This window comes from Pimephales promelas, chromosome 21 (assembly GCF_988280905.1).
Source record: "Pimephales promelas chromosome 21, fPimPro1.hap1.1, whole genome shotgun sequence".
In the NCBI taxonomy this organism is placed as follows: Eukaryota; Metazoa; Chordata; class Actinopteri; order Cypriniformes; family Leuciscidae; genus Pimephales; species Pimephales promelas.
In genome coordinates this window covers 23,532,720-23,558,347 of record NC_142789.1, presented here as the reverse complement: position 1 = coordinate 23,558,347, position 25,628 = coordinate 23,532,720, and the positions used below count along the sequence as shown (strand labels likewise).

The following is a 25,628-nucleotide window of genomic DNA, read 5'->3' as shown; positions in this document are numbered from 1 at the left end:
CAATAAACAAACAAAAGGCAGGTCTCACACCCTCATAGGCAGTCTGGGCACGAGTTGAAAGGTTGGACCCCAGGGGGTACACTGAGGGGGCTTTCTGAAGGGAATACAGCCACTGACCTTTACCATTTGGGTTAATATAATTTCCAGGTGTTTACCTAACAAACATGGCCCTCCAACAGAGAGCAAACAGAAAGGGAACGGTCCGTGAGAAAGGGCTGTGGTTTAGAACTAGGTCAGTGCTCTGGCTCAAACACAATAACCCACATTTCCTTCATTTACACTATGATACAACCCAGATACGACTACTTCGGAAGTCTTTTCCAAAGCAAAATTAACTCTAGTTTTACGCAGGAATGCAGGCTGGTGTGCCAGAACATGACAACATCTAGTCATTTTCACTGCCGGAACTTTACCAAGGAGGAAGACCCATAACTTCATGCTAAAAGCAAGAAGGCCCTTGATAAGTCAAAGTGCGGGGAAACACTTTTTTTTCCCTCCACTCACTTTTATGACTTCAGACTCAGCTTTTGGCTTTGACTGACCTGGATAACGTGTATCAGCTGTTAAAATGAGTCAGACATGCGCAAACGCAGACAGCCAGTAAGCATCTGCTAGACTAGACATGACTGTCTGTGATGGAGTTTATGGCATCCGGCCAAATGAGAGATAAAGTCCTGTTAATGGCAATCTATGAACATTATTTAATGTACACACTGTTGATCTAATCCATTACAGCTGGAATCGCCTTTGTTTGACAGAAAATCCCTCATTCTCAGCTGGGACTGAAGTGGAGACAGGCAGGAATTATCATTGAGATATTTCGCCTCGCAGCCAGTTGGAGTTAAACATGAGGGACGCCCACCTCCTCCAAATCTCATTTTTCCAACTCAGTCTAGTTCATAAACATACTGAAAAAACACAAACGCTTCAAGCTAAATATGTCAGCAATTCATAACGCAATCAAGTACACTTTATCAACTATGCTACAAGGCTTTCTCAACTTGCATAAAGTGTTTTCTTACAGCAACAGTTTGAAGAAAATATTGCTGCGTGTCTGTAAAAGTGAATTAAACTATCAGCAAATTTAAAGATGACCTGAATAATAACATGCATGTTTTTAAGTAATATTGCAGTGTCAATTATAATTTTTTAATAAAAATAAACATTAACATTAATTACATCAACAAAATCAAGTACCGCTCTGCATTTTTTCTGCCGTTTAACTTGGATATTCGTCACAATAGCAAGAAAAGACGCAGTTTCCACATTAAGCAGAGGTCGACTAGACATAATCAAATTAAGTGTGCATTGCACTAGTGGCACCAAATGGAATTGCAACCTGTTTGGCACCACTAGTGCTGCTATCAAATGGAGAATCACACTGATATGCTACACATTTGACTGAATGGTAAACATTTACGTCAAAACTGAAGTATACTTTGGGCTTTATCAACCAAGTGGACATGATTATCAATGCCACTTATCTCAACAACAACAAAAAATCATCTCATTTCATTATATACAATAGGCACACTTGCGTACGTAGTAAGTATCCTTCTGGCACACACATGCACCGTTTTACAAGGAACCCAACTATTTTGGCTAATGAGCTGTGTTAAGGGTAAGTTATCCTAATTTTAACCCATTTAATGTCTTCCATATGACACATCAACCACAAACAACACCAATCTTATGCGTAATGGAACCTTATACGGGGGCATCTTAAACAAGGCCATGAGGTAAATTAACCTCCAACCCTTCAGTCCTTTAAACACCATAAGTCTTAGCCAGGACCCAAAAGGGCTTATATGAACAATACTCATCAGCTAGCAGCTAAAAAAAAGGGTTAAGAGTTTATGTAAGCCTTTTGTACGGACACAAATCCTCCTTTTCACACACATGAATGAGGTTTTAGGAACAGCATAAAGGGCGATTCGGCCTAGTGCCTCGTTTAATTAAAATCTGAATAAAATAAAGTTGTTCGGATCTGTGTACAGCTGCAGGGCGAATGACAAACATGTTTGACAGGAGCTTTGATTTCTGTGGTTCACCTGCTGACAACACTAATGGGTAAAAACACATTCACAGGACAGGACCAGACACAAATAAACATGTGGGGACAGGTTGTTTCGCACACGTATGGAGCTCGACGGCGAGTTTCCACAGCAATTGATGGCGTGACTCTATATCTGTCTCTGTTTCTTTAAGTTCAGTGGGAGCAAACAGACCGAGGGTCTTTCACAAACCTGTCTACGTGGTGGAAACACACTGCCTCCTTGTTTCTCTCATTCAAGTCGTTCCTTTATGGGTTTGGACAGCAGCAGGCGTCTTTGTGGAAGCAGCACTGCATTGTGCCCCTGAGCTGAACTAATTTCTTCTCGCGCTCGAGCGGTAACCTTCATTCACCGGGAGTTTCTGACGACATGCTGCACTTGAAAGAGAGGCTGAAAGGGCCTGTGAGAAAACCGAAGCAGCAGGTAGCTTTGGGTGTTGGAGAATTCCGCCTGTCTGAATTCAGGCTGGTCATTCCAGACAGCATGTGGTCCACACCGCGGAGCTCCAGTCGAGAGTGGGAGAGCTTTTTGAGTTTAACAAGCACCATCTGGCATTCTGAGCTCCTCACAGCAGCCGAACACATACACACACACACACCCCGACACCCTGCTGCACCATCCCCGCCAAATATCTTAAACCAGCACACACACACACTCACGGCTGAATAAAAAGACCTGGACTCCTCAGACTTAGTAAAAATATGACCCTTAACCAGTATCCCATAGGACTGTGCATCTCGACAGGTTTTACAGACCCAGATTTTCCACTGGACATCAAGTAATAATAACATAAAAAAATATATAATATAACAAAAATATATATAAAAATATATATAAAAAATGTCCTTAAAGTTAAATGTAACAATTTATTAAATTATAATATTTCATAGTAATTAAACTTAAATAAATCAAAGATATTGGAAAACATTTTATAAGCAAATCCTATTATAGTCTTTGCACTTCAAAATTGCATGTTCAATTCAATGTGTTACTTGCCAATTATTTATAATTCTTTGTGAAATTTACAATTTATGAGTGAAAATAGTTTCAACACCAAAAATTTTTCAGTGTACAAAACCACCTAGCGTTATGGAAGCTTGTTTCCACCATGGACTAAAACGACACTTATTGGGACTTTTTGTCTCACAATTCGCATTTTTAATCTCAAAATTGCAAGTTACTTATAAATTTTAAGATAAAAAATACTTTTTTTCTCAGAATTGCGAGTTTATATCTCATTATTCTGACTTTATAATTTGCATTCGCAAATTCTGAGTTCATATCATGCAATCATTTACACTGCCACAATTAATTTGTGACAAAATACAGAGGAATTTGATTTGACTTTTGACGTAAACAAAAGTTGTTCTCTGCTTTCTTCTTCGTAAAACTCTGATAAGTCTATGTATTTTAGCTACCATTAAAATGCACAATTTTATAGTCCGCAGCATTTTTTGTTCAAGTTCATCACTGTTGTGCCCCACAATATTATATGGGCAGACCTGCGATCAATTTCTGAGTCACAACCCACCAGAAACAAACAAAGGGATTTAAAGACACTTTTCTAAAGGCTTTAAAGGGTTAGTTCACCCAAAAATGAAAATTCTGTCAGTATTTACTCACCCTCATGTTGTTCCAACCCCGTAAGACCTTCGTTCATCTTCGGAACACAAATTAAGATATTTAAGATATTAAGATCGCTCCTGCATACAGTCCATAGGCTTCTTGAGGGACTGGCTCTTGCTGTCCTCGAAAAGTCATTAAAGACATCGTTAAAATAGTCCAAGTGACTACAGGGGCTCAATCTTAAGTTTATCAAACGACGAGAACACTTTTGTGCGCAAAAAAACAACAAAAATAACGACTTTATTTCAACTATTCGTTTATTTCTCCCTCTGCGCGAGTCAGGTTACTAGTTTAATAGCGTAAGCTTCTGTTATTGTACGTCACACGCATCACACACACATGACCAGCGTCGGCCAATAGTGAGCCTACGTGTGACGTAGCTCTACACAATCACACTACGTTAACTGACTTACAGGCTCATGGAAGTGAATAGTTGAAATAAAGTCGTTATTTTTGTTGTTTTTTTTGCGCACAAAAGTGTTCCCGTCGTTTGATAAACTTAAGATTGAGCCCCTGTAGTCACTTGGACTATTTTAACGATGTCTTTAATGACTTTTCGGGGACAGCAAGAGCCAGGACCTCAAGAAGCCTATGGACTGTATGCAGGAGCGATCTTAATATCTTAAATATCTTAATTTGTGTTCCGAAGATGAACGAAGGTCTTACGGGGTTGAAACAACATGAGGGTGAGTAAATACTGACAGAATTTTCATTTTTGGGTGAACTAACCCTTTAAACATCAAGCTAAAACACAACAAGCTATCATCATGCTATTAAAAGCACTGCCACTAAAATTAAATAGATTGAAAAAAAAATAGAAGGGTGTGCATGATGAATAAAAGGCCACATTATTTTTCTTTAAAATATTAATTTAATATAAAATTATACTATTAATAAGCCCCACAAAAAATATTAATTTACTCCAACTCTTTTCTTATTTATGATATCGGAGCAGTTGTATAACCCTGACTTTTTTTTTTACATTTTACGAACACATTTTTTAATGTGTTTTTGAATCAATCATCTTATCTTTCTAAGCAAGTGTTAATAAACTACAAAACTCCCCACCATGTCTTTACCATCACTCAATGCTTTCAGTAAAACTAAAATGCACAATAAAAAGGCAGAGAACGAGAGAAAAACAGAGTGTAAAATCTCTTTCACTGCTGTAGGACATCTATCCCACTGACAGTTGAAGGTAATTATACTACAGACATTCTCAGCATTACAGAGCTCTTCATCTAACCTCAGAAAAGCCTGCTGAGAGCGATCCAGCATGTTACAAATGTTAAAAACAAACATGAGCAACTCACCAAACAAACCCACATTCTCTTCCCAGCCATCAGATTCGAATCAAGCGCATATTGGCAGTCATGTCAGGACCGATCAGCTCAATCAGTGGGTTTAAACCGGTTGCCCTCAGCCACATCCTCACCGCAGAAAAACAGCTGTAAATTCATCCATGTCGGCAGAAAAGTCCCCAAGGCCTTGGCTTGACAATCCGATATTCAAAACCCTGCCAACACCTGGAAACCACACCCAAAATGTACCTGGCGATGATGTGTCTTGTCTTCTCTCACAAACAACATTTACTTTTACCTCAACCAATCAATAAATTCCCTCTGTAGGCCACAAGCGTCGCTGATAAGTAGGACTGATGCTGGTTACTGATTAAGACAAATGTGTGCGGTGAAAACACTGTTAAGATAAAGAGAAAACCGAGAAGATAAAAAGTACTTGTGTATATATAGAGAGCGAGAGAACAATTAAAAGAAAGCCAAACCTCATTTCCTCAACCCCCAACATCTCTCTAGACCCCTTACCCCCCCGACACAAAAGCCCCTAACGACTGGTGCTGCTGGCTCAGATTAGCATTTCTATAAAAAGAGGTGGTGCCATGAAACTCCAGTTATCGGACCGACAGATAAAGCCCTTTCCCCCTCGCTTCTCCCCCCAAACCTATTCAGTCCACCTGCATTGATGCAAAGACCCTCAAAGAGGCATAGAGAGACCACATATGAAGGGCTTCTACGTGCTTTTTTTACTCCTCGATTCAGTTTTTGGGGTTATAGAGGGGTGAAAGAGAGAGAAGTTTTGAGAGTGACAGAAAGGACAGAGGTGGAATAATCCCATGTACAAGCCATATGCTCTGGCGCTGTAAACTCAGACTTCCTGTGGCGGTGAGGGCGAATGGAGGGCAACAACAGTGAGACAAGACCTGATACTAACAGAACACAACAGAAATGTTGTGTGTATTTTTAATACTAACATTCAGAGACAACTATGAGTAAACCAAGTACATTGAATTCAGCAAACGTTGTAAACACTGGGTGATATCATAATCATAACACTGCCGTTTGTTTGAGCATCACTACCCAGCACGGCAACACTGGCTCAACCAATGGTGCGGTTTTGGGGGAGGGGCTATTCGTTTCATCAACCAATAGCAGATGGGAGGAAACTCTATGGAAACAGTCTTTAGTTTTCAAATTCTAAGTGATGCTGAAGAAATGACACACTTTAACCTTTCACTTGACCTTTCTTATTTATTACATGCCAACTATATAAATATTTATTTTTAATAACAATTATTTACAACAAGAAAAAAGATACGAGGCATGACATTAGCATAGTTCATCGCTCTGTAATTTTTTTTAGAAAGCCATTTAAATATATATAATTATAAAACATATTGCATTATTTCCTGTCTTATGACTGTTACAGTGCAGTGATCTGTTATAGTAATAATATTTTCTATGCTGCATCTGTTTTCCTCTGTTTACAGGAAATGTTCTATACAAAGTTTGATCGATGGGCCCATACACACAAATTGCAGTGTCAGCTCTGTACACACACACACAGTAAAACACTGCACAGCTCAAACTTCCTGTCAGTACGGACTGTGCGTCATTAAAAATGCATCTAAACAGACAGCAACGATGGGAAAGAAACTCTGGGGCAAGTTGGACTGAAACCCTAAGCACATAGAGCTGGACAGTAATGCAAAGTGATCGAACCACTGCAACAAATACCCACGATGCATTGCCTTGCTCTGCCTACAGCTGTGCCAAGTCTCCCGGGGAATATTTACACATCGCTCTGTCAGACCCCAATCTGTTTATACAAGTCTAAATGTAAGGAAAGGACACACAGTCCGACAATCCTCCTCTTTCTCCTTCTCCTTCTCTCACTGCAATGTCAACTGAATCAATGGCATATTTGAAGCTGCTTCTGTGCACTGCGGTGGTCTGTAGGTCTCCAGGGCCTTACTGCTTGTTAGGGTCCATGTCTTTTTTTTTTTTCTTCCAGGATGCACTGTTCTGTCAAGGCTCTTTCTTTCTCTCTCCCTTACTTGCCCATCTTAATTTTCCCTGCAGCCTGGCTAATGTGCTCATGGATCACTGCAACCGCCTGTGTGCATGCTCCAATGCAAAGTTTCCAACAGACAAGCCCAGAGCAAGTTAGACTAAGTGAACTGGAGCTACTGGATATGTGAGTGCGCTTCAAAACTTATTCATAGTTCCGGCGCTCTAATTTGATTGAAAAAGAGGCGTTTCAAGACTCCAATAGCAGTCTGAAACCACTGAAATTTGGCAAGGATCCAAAAGGATGAACACTGCAAGAAATTCTATTCTTAACAAGTATTTTAAGTTCCCCCAGTTAAAATATCTAAAACATACTTATATTTATTTACAATAATTTTATTTACTTGTTTTTGGTGAATGTATTTTTAACATGGCTGTATTTAGTGCAAAAAAAAATGCCAGTGCAATAAATAAAATACAAAAAAAAATTACATTTACTTACCCTCAAAGTATGAATATCTTTCTTCTGCCGAACACAAAAGACGGACCCCACGTATGGGAAAATAAAAATACTATGAAATTCAGAGGAGCCTGTTTGTTTACCCATACAGGTTTGGAGCAACATGGGGGTGAATAAATGATATAACTTTTATTTTTGGGTGAACTATCTTTTTAAAAACAAGTGAAAAAATCTGCCAATGAAAAAACAAAACACTCTCCATAATGGAAGGTCAGTCAGTACGAGTCATGGCTTGGAAGTAGCAGTGTGTTTAGTGTTAAAACAGCTGCTGTGGGATACTGTGGACGCATGCCAGCGAGGTGCCAAGCGCAATGGCTTCCCGAACATGTTATTAGCTGTTTTCTCAAATGTGCACTTGCACAGTATGTTGTTGTTAGTTGGTGGTTTGAGGGTCTGTTTTACCCAGTTACCAAGCAACCTCTGATCTTATGCCTCTTTGATTGACAGCACATTTCCACTCAGCTGGGTTACTATGTTAGAAAAAGCAGATTTTCCATATGTCAAACCAAAGAGAAAAGACAGAGATGGCTAGAGATGGGAAAGAGAGCATGTAAAGACAGCACCACTTCCTACTATCCATTTCTCTGGGTTTGATTTTCTGGGCTATCACTTTCCAATGATGCATACCAGGATGTGGCACAACCACAAAGCATATGGCCACAGTATGTGTATGGATCTTATATTCAACATGAAATGGCATTCAAAGTCCATTTGACTAACATGTGTAACATGTTTCAGAGCAAAACAGGATTTGTAAGGAGAAAAAAAAACAATTCATCCATAAGGAATAATGGGAATACTGTTTTTAAAACGTGCAAGTTAACTTTAATCTCATACACTACTGTTCAAAAGTTTGGGGTTAGTATGACTTTTAAAGAAAATAAGAAATGTATACGTGTTTAAAGAACAAGTTTATCTATACAAGTTTAAAGAAATGTATACATTTATTCAGCGAGGACATTTTAAATTGATCAAAAGTGACAATAAAGACATTCAAAAGATGTCTATTTCCAATAAACGCATCATTTCATGTTTGACTTTGATTGTTTAGCCGTTCAACACACTTCCTGGTTTACACACAATTCTGATCCTCAATAAGAGTCAAAGGATGCATCTTTTACTTGACCTGCTCTTGACAAGAGTATACAAACACTGAGACTCTCTATAACTCTCTCTGAGGTGTGTTTGTGCGTGTTTTGAACTATTGCAAGTTATTAACTGTGTTGATATGAGCCCAAAGGCCTTTTGAATCTGCAGCAGACAGGATAAAACTCATTCACCCTGAGGAGAAATACAGCTAAAGTGCTTGCGTGTTTATGTCCGTTTATACAGTGTGAACTGTATCGCATACGTGTTTAAATGCGAGTGGGAAAACGGTGTGGGAAGGCGAATCTCTTTTTCTCTCTCGTACACAGATAATGAGAATGAGAAATGTGCGAATAGCTGCTTTTATTAAAAAGGAAAAGTTTATAGCTGCCTGTGGCCTCATAAAGCCCCAGTGATGGAGCACAGGAGGGAGAGGCAGTGAATTATTCTCATTCCTTCTCTCTCTCTCTCTCTCTCTCGCTCTAATGGGCCTTTGTTTCTTTATCTTTGCTGTCAAATTTATTAGGAAGCACTGTTTAAATTTAGTTTGGAATTGTACCATTCTGTATCAGGTAACACATTTAAACCTTAGTAGGGTAGGAAATCTCCCTTGCTCCACATAGACAATTAAACAAAGGAGACCAGCTACAACTTTCAAGTGAAATTTCTGCAATGCTAGCAGTCAGGAAAAGAATAACCATTTCCACAAAAGGTTTCTACATGCCATTTCAGCCCTGTCTTCCATAGTTTGGACAAACACCCTCAAACTCATGCCACTGGCTGAGCCAGAAGTTGACCGGAATGTCAAACACTCAAACAAATAACAAGCCCGTGCCTATTTTCAATAAGATTCTACGTCATTTTGAAGTATATGTAGTGTATTATATGTAGTATATTAAAAGTAACAAGATACTTGGTTAATAAAAACAAATTACTGGACTCTCTAGTTGCGAAATAGGAAGGGCTAAACTAATGTTGTTATCAAAAAAACGACAACTTCACACGACTTTCACAGTAATACCGCTTTGACTGTTATAGGCACCATTCTGCTGCATCCTTCTGAAACCTAAAATGACAAACGGGACAACCCTAGGGTCTGATAAAATGTACCAACCATCACATTTAAAAATAAAACTATGACATATCATAAAACAACATGTAGTTCACATTTCTAGTAGATTCCACGACTGATTTGTCACCTTTTATATAGTGACAGATGTTGGCTTGTCAAAAAACACACAAATTTGATCCACATCTACCTATCTGATCCAGGGGATATAAAAGGTATTTCCTTAGGCCGACCACATAACACTGAAAAGACAGCAGTTTCTCCCTGAAGTCGGAGGACAAGCGCAAGGCAAGACTTGTTCTGGGAATCAGCAGAATGCTAATCCATTACTTTGCATCATTCTTAGCAGCATCAAAGCAACCGCTTCAATGAATTTGACAGGCAAGTGTGTCAGTACGTAGCCAAAGTAAGAAATTAGGGGCTTCACTGGTGGGTATGTTCAGCTCTTTGGCCAACTGGATGATGGCTCCGGTTATTATTGGACGCCCCTCATTTCTTTTTTTGGCTGCGTGCTGGCACACTTGCCTCTCGATTTCTTCAAAGTGGATGCTTTTTGGGCCACGGTAAGCTGTTGTTTGACAGTTTGCATTTTTAAGACGGTCTTTTTGGCCTTGCAATCTTCTAATAATACAATCTGACACACCATATTTCTTGGCTACTTAACGAGAATTGAGTTTATCACCATGAGTTTAACGTTTGCATCATAACCTTTCCTCAGTTCACTTGCCAGACTTTTGGTGGTGATTCACTATCATGAGGTCACCTGGCAGTGTAAAATACTGGTAGTTTACAGGTGCGTTCGCTTCAGTCCTGAAGGGCACACTAGTTTTACACGTATTTGCCACTCCCTTTTGATGTGGGTGTATTATTGACATGTAAAAGTGTACACCCTGAATATGAGACAACCCCCAATTTTTTTCAGATGCATTTTCAAGAAAAGAAAACACTTATATTCGGAGCAATACGGTAAGTTAAAAAGAGTAAAATAAAAAGACTTAATAAAAATATTGAGGAAAAACAAAAAATGACAAAAGCACACAAGAAAACTACGAATATGAAATTGAATTAAAATAACAATACAAAAATAACAGTAAAAATTTAAAAAATAGTAAAAAAAACTTATATTAAATTATATAATATATTATATAATTATATTATATAAATAATACTACAATTACACTGGGCTAAACATGCTAAATCTTCAAATGAAACACGGCGACTGCTTCAGTGTAGTAAAAAAAAACATTAAATGGAATTACATCTGAGATAATGCAACTCTTCAAAAATTCATAAACTAGAAAGAGTGCAAAATGATGTATAATACATCATTAGGGATGCAGCTAACATTTTGACAATGTTTCAGGAAGTCAACCGACAAATGGCTTACTTATTGATGTCTTGGTGCATTAAACTGTTATTAGAAAGTGTTTCAACATCAAAAAAAATTACAGTTCACCTTTAATGGAATATTCCGGGTTTTTCTATATCAGATTAGCATGCTGTCGACTACCTCAGGCAATAATTTCAACACATCCCTCTCTGTTTATAAACACACAAGACATGCGTTTACAGTAAGCACACAATTATTGTCTGAGGTAATCGTCAGCACGCCACAAATGCGCCTCGCAGATGTCAGGTCGCAATAAACCCGGAATATTCCTACAGCATTCCTCCCTTCCCCCTCATTGAGGAGGAGAGATGGGCAACAGCTGCTCCTGAGGTAGAGGTGCGAATTCTTAATGGCAGGCCGCCCCTTTGCCTCAGCACTCTGGGTCATATCAACAGATCTTAAAACACTTGTCGTTTGCACTGACGTAGGCCCATCCGTCGTTTACGGCTCTATTGCTTTGCCCTGTTTACACTGCCCAGCTATAGGCCAGAAACCTTCTGACTCTTGGTTTCCTTCCTGTTGTTCCTTCCAAACAAAGACATAAAAACCCTGTCTCGACTCCTTTCTGAGGTTGTGTGCAGCTGTTGGGTGCTGCTTGGCTCTCTCCTGCTGTGGGACGAGCACTCGGAGAGACACGGAGGGGGATGGAAACAGCTGGTTCTCATTCGCAATCATACGTCAGTCAGACTCAAACACATTCCCTCTTTATTCTGCTGGCGAAGAAATGACGTCTTTGAGAAAAATAGAAAGATTGAATAAAGGAGTCCTGCTATTTTTACTTGGGTAAGCAACTGGAGTGTAATCCATCCACTGTTAAATGGAAATGCAAAAATAACTGGATTTTTAGTATAAATGACATGCAAGAGAAATTTAATAAGGTACAGTTCACCCAAAATGAATATTCTGTCATTATTTATTCACTTTAATTGTTCTAAAGTGGTTTTACTCATTCTACCTTTGAATACAAGGTGAATTTTCACAAATAAATGAAAAAAGGGAATGAGTACTCAAAAACTACAAAAAAGCACCATACAAAAATATTAAAAGTCCATTTTGAAGTAATACAATAAATAAAGTGAAACATTTATTTTTGTTTTTCATTAAACATTTTCCCATCGACACACAATGCTATACAGTGCACTAATAATATAGGCCACTTTTATAGTGATTGTGTCATTTTGGAGCTTGATGACGAAGAACGCACACACACAAAAAACGTTTAAGGGAGAATAACATCTGCTAAATAAATTAATTTCAATGTAAACGCAATGGGGTCCAAACAACATTGGACCAAATGTCTTTCATCGACGAGTCGTTTTTCAAAATATCTTCAATATTCCACAGAAAAAGAAAATCATAAAGGTTTGGATCTACATGAGAGTGAGTTAAAGAGACAAAGATGAGAGGGAGATGAAAAAACAGAAGAGATGAAGAGAGGATAAAAAAAAGAGAGACCGGCAGAGGTACGGTCCGCTGGGTGTTGTGAAGTATTCCCTACAGGCTCTGTTCTTCACATTACAAAGCACACGGACTCTCTGAAATAAAACTGTCCCATCTTGGCTGCCCAGCTGTGCTTGCCCGTCCCATTTTCTCTCTCCTTCTCTCCCTCCATCCATTCCTCACTCCTGGTGCTCCTTGGCATTCAGGGAATAAAGACAGCCTGAATAAGGTCTTTCCTTCCACATGGGAACAAAACCTCCAGGCCCAGTGAGTGACGTCTCTGAAGACAGATGACCTCTGACTGCTTAAATCCACTGAGACTGGGATTTGCTAACGATCTCATGAGTCCCGGTGCAGATGAAAGGCAGAGCGGAGGAGAAGAAGAGGAGGAGGAGGATGATGAGAGGCAGGAACTGAGTGCCTTCGTTTATTTTGCCAGCCAGTTTGTTCACTAATATCAGATTGGATGTTTTTTGCATGTAAACAGAAGCATCCAATTTCATCTGGTCTAGAAATGCAGCATTGGTCGAGCATAAGAAAATTCTTTCAAAAACATTTTAAGAATCTTACCAAACCCTAAACTTTTGAAAGGTAGTGTGAATTCCTTTCTTCTTTCAATACTGTATTTGGGCATTATTGTTATGCAATTTAAAGGGTTGTCTTAAAGTTCTTGTCTGAAAGCATCACATGCAGATTGGATAAAGTGTGAGTGAACTGAATAAGTGACAGCAATTATTTTCAATATAAAAATATTTAATTCTCAATACAAGTTTTGGGTATAGTGGCATATTGGCAAACATACTGTGTTATACTTGATTAGAGTCAGGAAAGTAATTATACAGGCACTGTACACGGTTTCAGTCCACATTCTTGCCTTAAAATAAAGCTAGATGAATAACTGATGAAATGTAGCAGGATAGATCACAGGGGGCCTGAGACACATTTTAAAAGCTGAACAACTTTTAACTTGCCACTTCATCTTAAAAATGCAACAGACATGGAGAGAGGCAATTAAATAACAGCTGTATGGACATTTTGAACGCAATTTTAAATATGATCTGATATCCCGTCATGTAACCTATAACTAAAACCTATTTGATTCTCATAATTCAAGATTAATCATAATTGAAGACAATATCTTCTCTGAAATCATCACTTGCACTGGAGTCCACAGGGATTCCTATGAATAAATCACGCAGGAAGTATGAGTAATGAATTTTTGACTATTTATTTTAGTAAAACCCCTCACATTTGCATGCCATTGCAGTGAGACATAGTGACACGGGCAGTTTTATTTAGTTATGAACCACATGGGAAGACAAATGCTCCAGATGTAAGAACCAACTTATAGGCAGACAATACTTAAAGGCAGGGTAATTTATTCCAAAAAAATGTTATGCTAGTTGAAGGTCTCTTAACATCCAGATAGCAGTTAAGTGGTCTAAATGTATTTCACTGTAAAAAAAATTATCGTGATTTTAACAGTAAAAGACAGTAAAAATGCTACAGTGAAAAACTGTTAATTGGTTAACAGAAAGTTCCCCTTACTATATACGGTAAATAACTGTGATGTACATATATATCGTCTTTTGAAGGTGTAGGACTATAAAATGTTCATCTAATCATTGCTTTTGGTCCAGCGATACGATGCCCTCTTTGAAAATTGCCTACTCTACCTTCAACTGAACAGTACAGCATTCACATTTTTTTAAATAATAAAATAAAATAGAATAATTGATATTTCTTATTAAACACAAGGTAAATTATGAAACAAACAATGTCAAATTTTCCCTACAAGCAAAATTAAATTACTTGGCTGGGAATCACTGATAAAGTAATGTCTGGTTCTACAATGGGATGTATGAAGTCAGACTGGGAAGAATGCTAAGAAGACTTTGTGCATGCACATCTATAGGCTCCAGTGAGCTGAAGCAGCACTCTTCAAGCTGAGTCAGGAAAAAGGCATTAAACTCAAGTAAACACACATTCAGAGCAAAACTCACAACACAGCAGCGCCCTGAAGCGAAACGTCTAACCGTGTTCTTAATCTAACAATAACCTCACTTCTGAGTACAAGGAACTGTATGCTCGTCTTAAACCTCCCTAAAAAGCTCGTTAAGTACATAAAACAGGCCGAACTGCCTGAACCGCAGCACCTGATTGGCTGCAAGCTCAGCAGCTCAGCCTGAAAGCTGCACATTGTATCTGTATCGAACTCTTCTCCTCTCAATCTCCATCTCATAACATGATCTGCTACAATAAACCAATTAACCTTGAGCCGAGCAGGTCACTTACCAGCTAATCAATCCCAAAGATAGGACACACACAGGCAAATACACACTCATCTGTACACATGGGCCACGTCTGGCTCATAAAAATCTCATCAAGGCCGTGACGAAAGATTTTATAGTGATAATTACGTTATTGAAACAGTCAATTGAACTAATAGAAGTCAATAAGACTGTGAAGAATGTCGAACATGCAAAAGGTCGAAGACAACAGCTGCCCTTTCATGCCAATGTGAGATTGTTTTATGTCACATCGCAGGACCAAAGACATCCAGAAGGGAAGTTGATTAAAAAGCATTAAAAATCACATCTACTGAAATACTTTCTAGAAATACACTCGAGTTAGCCATGAGCTCATGTTTTAAGATCATTAGAGACATGTACCAAACTGGATTTTCGATGAATAGAATATGTGAGGCCTTGTAATTTGGTCTCAAATTCCACGAACTTAATCCTGCAATTCCAGGGCAACATGACCAAATAAAACAACAACAGTAAATCTCTCAGAAATGATTTTGTTTACAGATTATAAAAGTTGCATCTCTTGTTTTTAGGCAGACAAAGCATGGCAAATCAATACTTTATTGAACATCTCTCTCCGTTCACACCGCTCAGGCAGAACGATCCAAAAACTGAAACTACTAATCTAGTGCATTATGACGCCATTTAGGTGTCCAAAAATGGATCCGGTGAAGTCTTTGATCACCCGCAACCCTTTCCGACAAACACGGAGCTGTTGCGTTTAACGTGAGGAGAGCTGATGGAAAACTCTGGAGGCTGCACCTGCGTCTCAAGGCAACAAGTGTCTCATCTTTTTTAATTGCCGACAGCCATTTCCTGCCACCATAATCACACCCATAATTTCCTGCACAAATGTCTCTAATTTTCCAGGTCATAGGGGCTTACAGAAAATGATAAAGCCAAACATCTTACTTCAGCATTAAAGCTTGAAGAAGATTGGGTGAGATTAAAAAAAAAGAAGAAGAGAGAAACAGTCTACAGTGTCACCAGTCGAAATTCCCCTATTGAGACATCATTTTCGCTACAGTGGGAAGAAGGAATGCTGGGAGAGACACTAATCCGCTCCTCCTATCTGGCCTTCGGCTCTAGAGGACAACAGGTCAACCATTTCACCCCACCAAAAAAATGCATGGAAACAACACATTGTCTGGGGTCTGGCCTATGGCTCTGGGGTCTTACCCAACAGCAACCACGGGTCATCTGATTGTGAACCATCAAGCCAAAGTTAATCCTTTTGTCTCAATGTTCATATCTAAATGTTGCTACAGATTAATTCACACAATCGGATGAATAATCTGCCATTGCCTTATGCTACAGTATCAGTATAAAGGTCAATGGTTTGTGCATAATGTACAATAAAGCAAAAAGCAACGAGAAGCATGTGAAATCTAATGTGTCTAAACACATTTAACCTTGGTAATCCACTACAAACTACAGTCTAAAATGGCTTATTGCTTTAACAAAAGGTGTCAACAGCAGCCTGATAAAAGAAACCAATATTAAAAATAATAAAAATATATATATATATTTAAAACACCCTATATAATCAAAACAATGATTTATGATTTTATAATACATATAAAAATACTACTACTAATAATAATATAATACTACAAAAATTTGGGGCAAAAAATAACAATTAAAATCTATCTATCTATCTATCTATAAATTACAGGAACGTCTGCCTCTGTGTGTCTGTCTGTTAATCGCATATCTCTCGAACCGTTAGTCCAATGGATCTCAAACTTGACAAGTGTCTTGCTACGGGCACGAGTAATTGCAGTGCCGAGTTTGACATTGTTCGGATTAGAAATGCAAAAGATATCGCTAAATACAGGCATTTTGCACTAGTTATTAATAAAAACAAAATAGCCTACCCTATCTCACGACCAATTCGTACGAATTCATACGAGGGATTAAAAAGTGGCTAATTCGTACTAATTCGTACGACCTCACTCGTACGAATTCATACGATTTGTCTAAACCCACGTGATGGTTAGGTTTAGGGGCGGGGTCAGGGGTAGGTCATTCGTACGAATTCATACGAATTGGCCAATTCGTAAAATATGTACGATTTAGCAAAATCGTACTAATTTGTACGAGTGAGGTCGTATGAATTGTTACGAATTAGCCACCTCGTAAAATTCGTACGAATTACCGTGAGATCGGGTTGAAATAGCCTATGCGTTGTTGGTCCTTACTTGCTGGATTTGGGATTTGGGAATGGTTTTGGGAACTCATCAAGTCGAATGCCAGCTAGATGAACTTAAGATCAGCTTGGTCAGACCGAGAGCCCAGTTTGATGATCTTTAATAAGGCATGTCCACTATCTTAAGCTGTTTGTTGTTGAATGTTTTAAAAACACTGACTAAAACAGTTCATTCAAACTCTCAGAATACTATAGTTACAGAACTACACTAATACACTTGCTTTAAATATAATACTAAGAGGTCTCTTCTGAGACCTTTAAAGGTTAAACCGTTGTGCCACCCAAACAAACAAGAAGGGCTTAAAGGTGACCTTGCTGACATTCAGCTTGTTGACTAAAGCATATGCAACAGTCCACATTCCAAACCAATGTGGAACTGTTCATTGATGAGATGAGATCAATAAGACAGAACAATAGGAAATCCTTGGAGCAGGGGTACCTTGACCTTAAGAATAAACCTGCCCATCTGTCCCTCCTGAAGCGGCCGACAGGAGGTCAAAGGACATATCGGACCAATCTTACTTTCATTAAATGAGGGATTGCTTCGATTGTTACTTTAAAGGTGAAATATGCAAATTATGAACCACAAGTGGCACCAAACAAAACTGCAAAAACAGCTTTCTACAAGTAGTCGCACCCTAAACTCATGCCATTGGTTTTCAGGCCTGTTTAAGTCAACAAATCCTGCAAAAATGTGTCCCACATTAAACTGCCATATAAAAGTATTTACACATAGTAAAATACAGACTTTGTCTTTAAGTCTGAAAAAATATGGACAAATGTGAATAGACTGGAATGAATTGAGTTATTACCTTCTTAGACTAAATGGTTATGATTTATTAAAGGGCCGTGAGGGTTTGCTGTGCATGCAGAATGGCAGCTCCACCACCTCCGCCGCAACAAACAACAGCTGTTTCTGCTACAAATAGCCTTGCTGATTATGACCAACATATGTAAATTACATCTACCAATGTCCTACTAAATCTCTATGGTATATATTTAGTAGTCCAGGGCAGACTGTAGCCATACCGCAGGACTGCCCGAAACAGTAACAGTGAACTAAAGGATATCATCCACAACAATGCAGCCACAGACAAAGACCTAAATATGTGTATTTGAGTGCAATTAGAGCAAAATGGACTCTTAACATGAAGAGTCCCGAGGATTACATGCATTTAATCGTCCTTGTACACGCTTGAATAACAAACATCCTCGCTGACATGGGAATTACACATCCAGCCCCAGCAAGGAGCAAATGTAGGACAAAAATAATAAGCTTTCCACTTGACTTGCATTGCGGAGGTGGCACCGTATAGCATACAATGCACTTAATCTTTGCGCAAATAATGCTTTAAGAAGCAAATGGTTGATGAGCAAAAACAATGATGCAAAATAAAGATGACGGTTATGTCATGCTTAACCTCACAAATGAACTACTGTCTGATAAGACAACTATAACACTGAGCGGAATCAAAATGAACGCAACTGCATGGAGCAGTCAAGACAAGCTAGTGACGTGGTGATTCACGGCTGTTGAAGGGTAAACATTGCAAAACAAAGACTTCACAGATACTGAGCAGTCTTTATCACTTTCTTCGCTTAAGGACACACCTCCATGACAACCGACACAGGTACAACACAGCCACTGTTCTCTCAACACTTGGCAGGAGCTGTTAACCTTATGCAAGGCCTTATTGTGCACATAATTCATTTTTCAGCTCCCCGTCAGTCATCTGATTAGTCATACCATGTTTCTCCAGGTGGAAGCGAAGAAAGCAGAGAACCAATTATAGGCTTGTTAAGAGGTGACATTCCTCAAATTTTCACCCCGAAGGCTTGTGTGGCAATTCCCCCTACTTTATGAAATTAAAAATATCTAATTGTGAAAGTGGTTTGCTCAATCTGCTTGTGTTAATGAAATGCTCAAGGTTTGGCCTTTCCACCCACCCAACAAACAGAGAGATGGGGAAATTGATGTCTTTGAACACTTCATGTAGATTCGCCTGTCTTTGTGGTAGAAACCTCCAAAGGGTCCACTTAGCAAGCGCGAGAGAGTCATATTAGTCCCGCTGAGAACAGAGATCTGGTTCAAAGACAGAGAGAGAGAGAAGCCAAAAGGAGACAGCCCTGTGTGCATCAGCCAGCCTTCTAAAATCTCCCCCTTCTCACAATGAGCATAGATGCTTGAATGAGATTTGGTTCAGCCAAAGGAGAACTGTGGAAATCTATCTGCTGATATTTCAATCCTCGTCTCCAACTCGAAACAAAGCCCCACACAGAAACAAACAACGTAGAACCCAATGCAGATACCAGCGCTCCAGTGCTCATGGCATTTTAAATATTGAGCAGCTTGTCATCCGAGGTTAAGCTCATGAAGAAGGTGGAAAGCAAGAGGGAAGATCCCAAAGATGGTGGAAACGTACAAGCCTGAGTGAAAGGGTTTGATATTAAACTATTGTAAATCAGGAAAAGGCATTTGGTGGGGCTGAGAGACCCACTTGGATGAATGGAAGGGAGTGTTACAGTGTCAGGTGTAGAGGCAGATGGCTCTGTGCATCTGATAGGGTTTGCCAGCAGCCTTGCTCTCTTTCCCATGGGCCTTTGCATTAGGCAGAGAAGAGGGAATGTTCCAAGATGGATGGGTTATTATGAGGCTGGGGCTGCAAGTTATTAAATATGATATAAAGATGTTAAATATAAAGCAACCGATAAAATATAAAGGAACACTTGGCTCGCATAAATATAAATTATGTACTCACCCTAATGTCATAACAAACCAGCATGATTTTCTTTCTTCTATGAAACACAAAAAAGGTATTTTGAAAAATGTTTTGGTCTACACAATTAAAGTTAATAGGGTCCAAAAGAACATAAGTTTATAATAACATGTTTTTGAGTATTTCTTTTTTTTACTCAACCTATCCCTTTAAGATGGATAGACTGTTAGATTAGGCAGATATAACAATGAAGAGCAATACATAGATGTAAAATGAGGCAGAATTAATTTTGTAATAGAATTACAGAACCATTAAGGTTTCCAGTGCAAGCCTTGGCCTTCCTTCAAATTGCCAGCACTCGTATTGCAGGCTGTTCACTCTGTCTCTATGTCAGTGATTTTAAACAGTTCTGCTAAAGTCACATGACTGCAATACAACACCTATAGCCTGACCTTTAAGTTCTGAGATAACACATCCATGCTCCATAGCAAACCCTGAAATGAAACAACAGAAGCGTAACTAACCGATGATCATGAGCTTGTTTTTCTAGTCTAATAGCCACACAATGTCTTGCATTCAGAATTCCAGGGTGCTAAGGCCAGGTGATTCTGACAGGAATGTCAGGAAAGTCACTCAAGCAGAAGTGAGAAGGGAAGTCTGAGTTGGCATCAACTCTTTAGGGTTGCCTAGCACAATAAGGATGAAATGGTTTACTCTATATTGACCTGAAAACCGAATCCCCAAACCTCCAGGCTGCGGAAGCGTCATAGGAAGACACTCCATTGTGTCTCCACCTTCAAAAAGAGCCATGAAAGAGCATGGAAGGAGGAAGAAAATAGCCGTGAACTCAATGGCCGACTAAAAGGAAACCTTTTCTTGCGACAAAAGCTTCCATTGGGACAAGAAAAGTAAAACTATATACGTCAGAAAGAATAGCTAGGTTTCAGTCACGCGATTATGATGACACGCGGAATTCAGATGGAGGGCAGGGAATGAAGACAAGATGGAGGAAAGTCCGCTTTACACGCTATTACAAGAGAAAGATATAAACAAAAAATCAAACATATGTTGGAAGTGATCCTTACGTTATGAAAAGGAGCGATTTTAAAACTGAATTGAAAGATTTTCCAGCCATCGAGGTGTTCGATATCAGCAACTACCTCGTCTTACAGACATACTTTGACTTTACAAAGTTCGGAAACATTACACGTTACACAAACATAGCCACTTAAGTTGTATTAACTCACCTTTGACGAAGTGATCACTACACACACAGGCATTTTCCCATTTGGCTCCTCCCGACCGCAGACATAGGCTTGCAGAGAGTTTTTCGGTCAATTTCTTGCATTTTCCCCCCTTACGAAGAACAACTTTTGGTACACGATAAAAACTCCTTGTGGTTTGATCGATTCAAGTAACCATAAATGACTCAAAACATACCATTTTGAGTATGTTATAGTGCTTTCTAAGTACAGCAAATCACTTCCTGCCCTCCATTTGTATTTCACGCCATGGCAACGCAGTGGCGTAACGTCATATGAAAACAAGCTATTGACAAGCTTTTAAAAAAAAAAATCAGGAAAACACTAACAAATGTCGCCCTAAATGTCCTCATGATATGGTAGCCTAACGCATTCTCAACCTTTAGCGTCATATGTGACCATATTTGACAAAACGGTGAAATTCTACGCACATGGCAATGGCACCCGTTATCGTTAATATAACATGCGCTGTGATGGGTAGGTTTAGGTAGTCTCATATTAACGCTAAAGGATTTATGACGCCTTGGGTTCGCGTGTTATATTAACTAAAAAGTGTGCCATGTGCGTAGTATTTCGCCGTTTTGACATATAGCGTCACCTATATGACGCTAAAGGATGAGAACGGGCTGGGTAGCCTTGGTTAGAAAGCAGTAGCACATCTGGAAAGTTTTCAAATTGACATTAGCAGTTGGAAACCGCTGCTGAATATACAGCTAGCTATATTAAACCAATTATATTGTTCATCTTAACATAAGGATTGTGGGCTATGTAGGGTACTGGAAGAGTGCCAGGGATGGTGGATGGAAAGTGGGAGTTGGTGGTCTCATTTAAAACGTCACTCTCTTGCTCACAAAGGTGCACATTAAAAATGGAGTATCCAAGGTCACTTTCGGCCAAACTGAAGTACCATTGATGGAGTGGTGCAGTGATCCTTTCCTGTACCCATGCAGGGAAGCTGAGAAAGGTCTGGCTATTGATTCCTCGGGCAACAGATGGCCATAGCTAATCCCTGTCTGTGTCCATGCATTCTCCCGATGCTATCCATCGGTTAAAAAAATAACAATGTATCCTTTGTAATCATCTTCTGAGATGCCACTTCAAGAGAACAGATTTTACTGCCAGCCAACATTTCAAATGCTTTTCATGGTCTTCAGCTGATGTACCAAATAATTTTTTTCCTTCGGAGAACATAATCTTACAAAAAGAATCAATGAACAAACAGGCTTTTGCATAGATATGAGTCACTATTTGGGGAGTTTACAGACAGGCAAACAGATTAGGAACTAGAGCATCCGATTTGAGTCTCGAGATAATAAAATACTTCCTTTCTGAGAGAGGCAAAAGACAAACTCTTTGAGAAAGAGGTCACACTTAGGGCAGGGGCTGTTTAGTCTTCGAATTAAGCCATTTGGACCTTGTTCCCTGAGGTGTTCTCAACTCCTGACCTTGATTTAGTAAACTTGAAACACATCCGTACTTATTTCCTTTCCATTATCTGTGAATTATGCAAACTATGCACATAATCTGCCCCACCGTGCAGGATCTGGGCGCTCAAATGTGCGCTGATTGTTTACCATCCCTAGGGAACCAGAAATGCACAGAGGAAACAACTAATATTGAGGAGTCTTCCCATGGAGCCAGACACACAAACATACACAACCACACACACTGGAGAGTCGCCTATGAACAATGAAAATGGGGAGGAGTCTTCTGATTTGCTTGCTAGGGTCAAAGCGGTCTCACACGAATTAGATAACTCAATCAACAGTCAATCAAGGCCTAGCTCAAACTTAGCTGCATCTAATGGCTATAATTCCCCCAAATCGAATTGCGCAAAACCATTTGAAAAACATCTGCTGATCCTTCTCTAAGATCTTGAGGTTGGTCAAAGGCCCCAGGGATGAGACCATGAGAGTTGAAGAAAAGACTGCACACTTAATTAGCCTGACCGCACTATGTCGAGAAAGCCGAAAAGTCCCACAGGGTTCACATGACGAGTCCCTCAGTGCTGACAGGTGCCCGCCATGACACCGAGAGAGGGGAAATTAATCCGCTAACACAAACAAATCGCCCTCAGGCCTGTTTTCTGTCAGGGGTAGCGACACAAAGACCATTGATTTGAGCTCTCCGAGCACGCAGAAAGTGTTTTTGACGGGTTCCCTGCTGTCAGACATTCGGGCTGTTTGACTTCTAATCCACCCTGAGGGGGTTTCAAATAACCACACAAAGCAGCATGACTATTCATTCAGCAGTATATCACCATTTAAGTGAGAATATGAACATTTCAGAGAAACAGCACAACATAGCTGAAACCAACAGGACACAGATGTGTTTCTTGGTTGGCGCCAAGCCCTGCTCTCAAGAGAAGCGTTTCTGACTAAAATTAGCTAGGCTGAACATAATTACATTGGAGTTTTGATAATTAATTTAACAATAAAAGATATGGCAGCTCATGAGATGAGCATTCACAGCCATCTGCACCTCATTTGACATGCAACAAGACATTTGGGCGGATATCTGTATAGTTTCCATTTGATGAAGACATTTCATTTACATGCCACTCAGTTTCTAACAGATGAGAACAAAGTATTTGCCTGAATTTGAATAATGGATGCACCTAAAACAAAGAGAGCGGAACTACAAAGGGTTTCAGCCTGCAAAGCACACAAACCCCTCCAATTTGGGCATCAAAAACTCCAAACCCAGGAGAGAGAATAAAACCGCAGATTTACTGGGTAGACTGCCAAGATGTTCGGAGCAACAGCTGGCTGCCAAGGTTACTGCTGAAGGAACAACAACCAAAAAAAAAAAAACTATTTCTCTTTAAAGCGTTACAAATTAAGCGAGACTAATCCATTTCAGACCGTTGCTGGGCTTTCAACACCATTGAATAATGAGTACTCTCGGATGATCTCTCTTATAGGATGAAGACCAGTGACAGAATGAGCATTAACGCTATTAGATTGAAGATAATTAAAATGGCACTGGACTGATTTCCTATTGACAAACACAAAACTCATTTGTTTCAAAATGAAAATGTGAATGATCAGTTGTAGACATTTTGCAAAGATTGTAAAAGATCTTTGAGACTGTGAGGCAATAGTTCTCACAAAAAAAATGATCAAGCCTCAAATCTACTTCCAAACTCAACTTACATTCTTCTAACAGGCAGGAAAAGGAAATATTTTGAAGAATGGCTATTCCTTAATGACAATCAATGACAGCCTTTATATAAAGCACAAAAAAATCGATCACCATAAAATTAAGATAAATAGTCGGGCGCTATTTTCCAAGCTGTTAGAAGCCCTACGATACCTTTGTGCAAGCAAAAAACTAAATCATTATTCTAAAAGTCATTATTCACTGAAGATTTGGGACATCTCACTTCTTGGCGAGTTTGTGGGTGAAGTGAAGCCATACCCAATTTGTGAATGACCGAGTTGTTTATTTTTTTTAATTTGCAGATTGCAGAAATTGCAAGTAATCTGAATTGTGAATTGTTCAATAGGATAAATCCAATCCCATACTAACACTCATGTTGGATTTTTTTATTTTTCAACTTTTTGAATCTAAAGTCTCGTCTTATGGGATAACAAAGTGATGGCTGATTGCACACTTTGAACCAAAGACAGTTTTCTTACCGTTTCATGAGTAGCCTATTCTGCCATGCTGCTTCTGCTTACTTTATAGCCTAGTAGGCTAGTAGAGAAGAATAGTAGGGAATGATTTGTTCACGAATCTGACTCTGAACAATTCCGTAGCAGCGTTTAACTGAAGTGAATGGAAAGTGGATAGCGACTTAAATTTCGGCCTGTTCCCTGTTCCTCGTTCATCACACAAAGCTATCACATGGCGTCACAAGACTTGGAATATATAACGACTCGTGTGGATTACTTTTATGTTTCACGGAAGAATGTCAAAAGGGTTCAAAAAGAAATGAATTGAGTGAATGTTGACAATTAAAATTTTGGGTGGACTAATATAACCTAACAAGTTTTAAAGTGAAAAGACAACGACAAAGCGAATAAATATTAAACTTTTTTACACAAATTTCACATATAACAGCTGCAGTGCTAACAAAAATGTTGTCAAGATGTAGGATGTTATTATTCCGGCTATCCCAAACAATAAATAATGCTGCGAAACTGCCCGCTAGCATGAGCATCAGCATCAGCACACCAAATGAATTGTCCTTATCTAAAACAAAGCAAAATATTTCCAGCAGCTTTCCAAAGAGCATCTTTTGTTAAAACCAAAAACACACGCGCGCTGTGGAGCCGGGTGGATGGACAAAACACTCCGTGGAGTTCACCTAGCCTATAAGAAAAAGTTTCTTTCGGAACAAGTTCAAATACAAGAGACAGTAAGTCATCTTACCTCGCCAAGGACGAGACGACAATCCCATTGTATGTGTAAAATTATACAATGAACGATTCCTTGTGTCAATACACGCGTTATTTCCCAAAGAGACGCGCCTTCCACAATAGAAGCGCAACAACTCAACAGATCTCAGGACACAGCGAGCGGCTGACTGACAGCCCCACCGGCACAAAGCCCGCCTCTTCTACGCGCTGATTGGTCGTGGCGTACACAGAACTCCTCCTCCTTTGACAGAGGATTATAATTTGCTACCTGGCCTGT

General features: G+C 39.3%; 1 protein-coding gene across 2 annotated transcripts in view; it reads right to left on the bottom strand.

Annotated features, from left to right (window-relative positions):
- Positions 1 to 25,517, bottom strand: part of sipa1l2b (signal-induced proliferation-associated 1like 2, genome duplicate b) — a 66,561-nt gene extending 41,044 nt beyond the window's left edge. Inside the window, exon 1 of one of the 2 annotated variants that reach the window (XM_039673658.2) lies at positions 25,365 to 25,517. The gene's annotated coding sequence lies outside the window, so the exon portion shown is untranslated. Of the gene's footprint in view, positions 1 to 4,993; positions 5,152 to 25,364 lie in introns of those variants that run through there. The other variant, XM_089124862.1, reaches the window with a different exon arrangement.
- Positions 25,518 to 25,628: the final 111 nt, after the last annotated feature.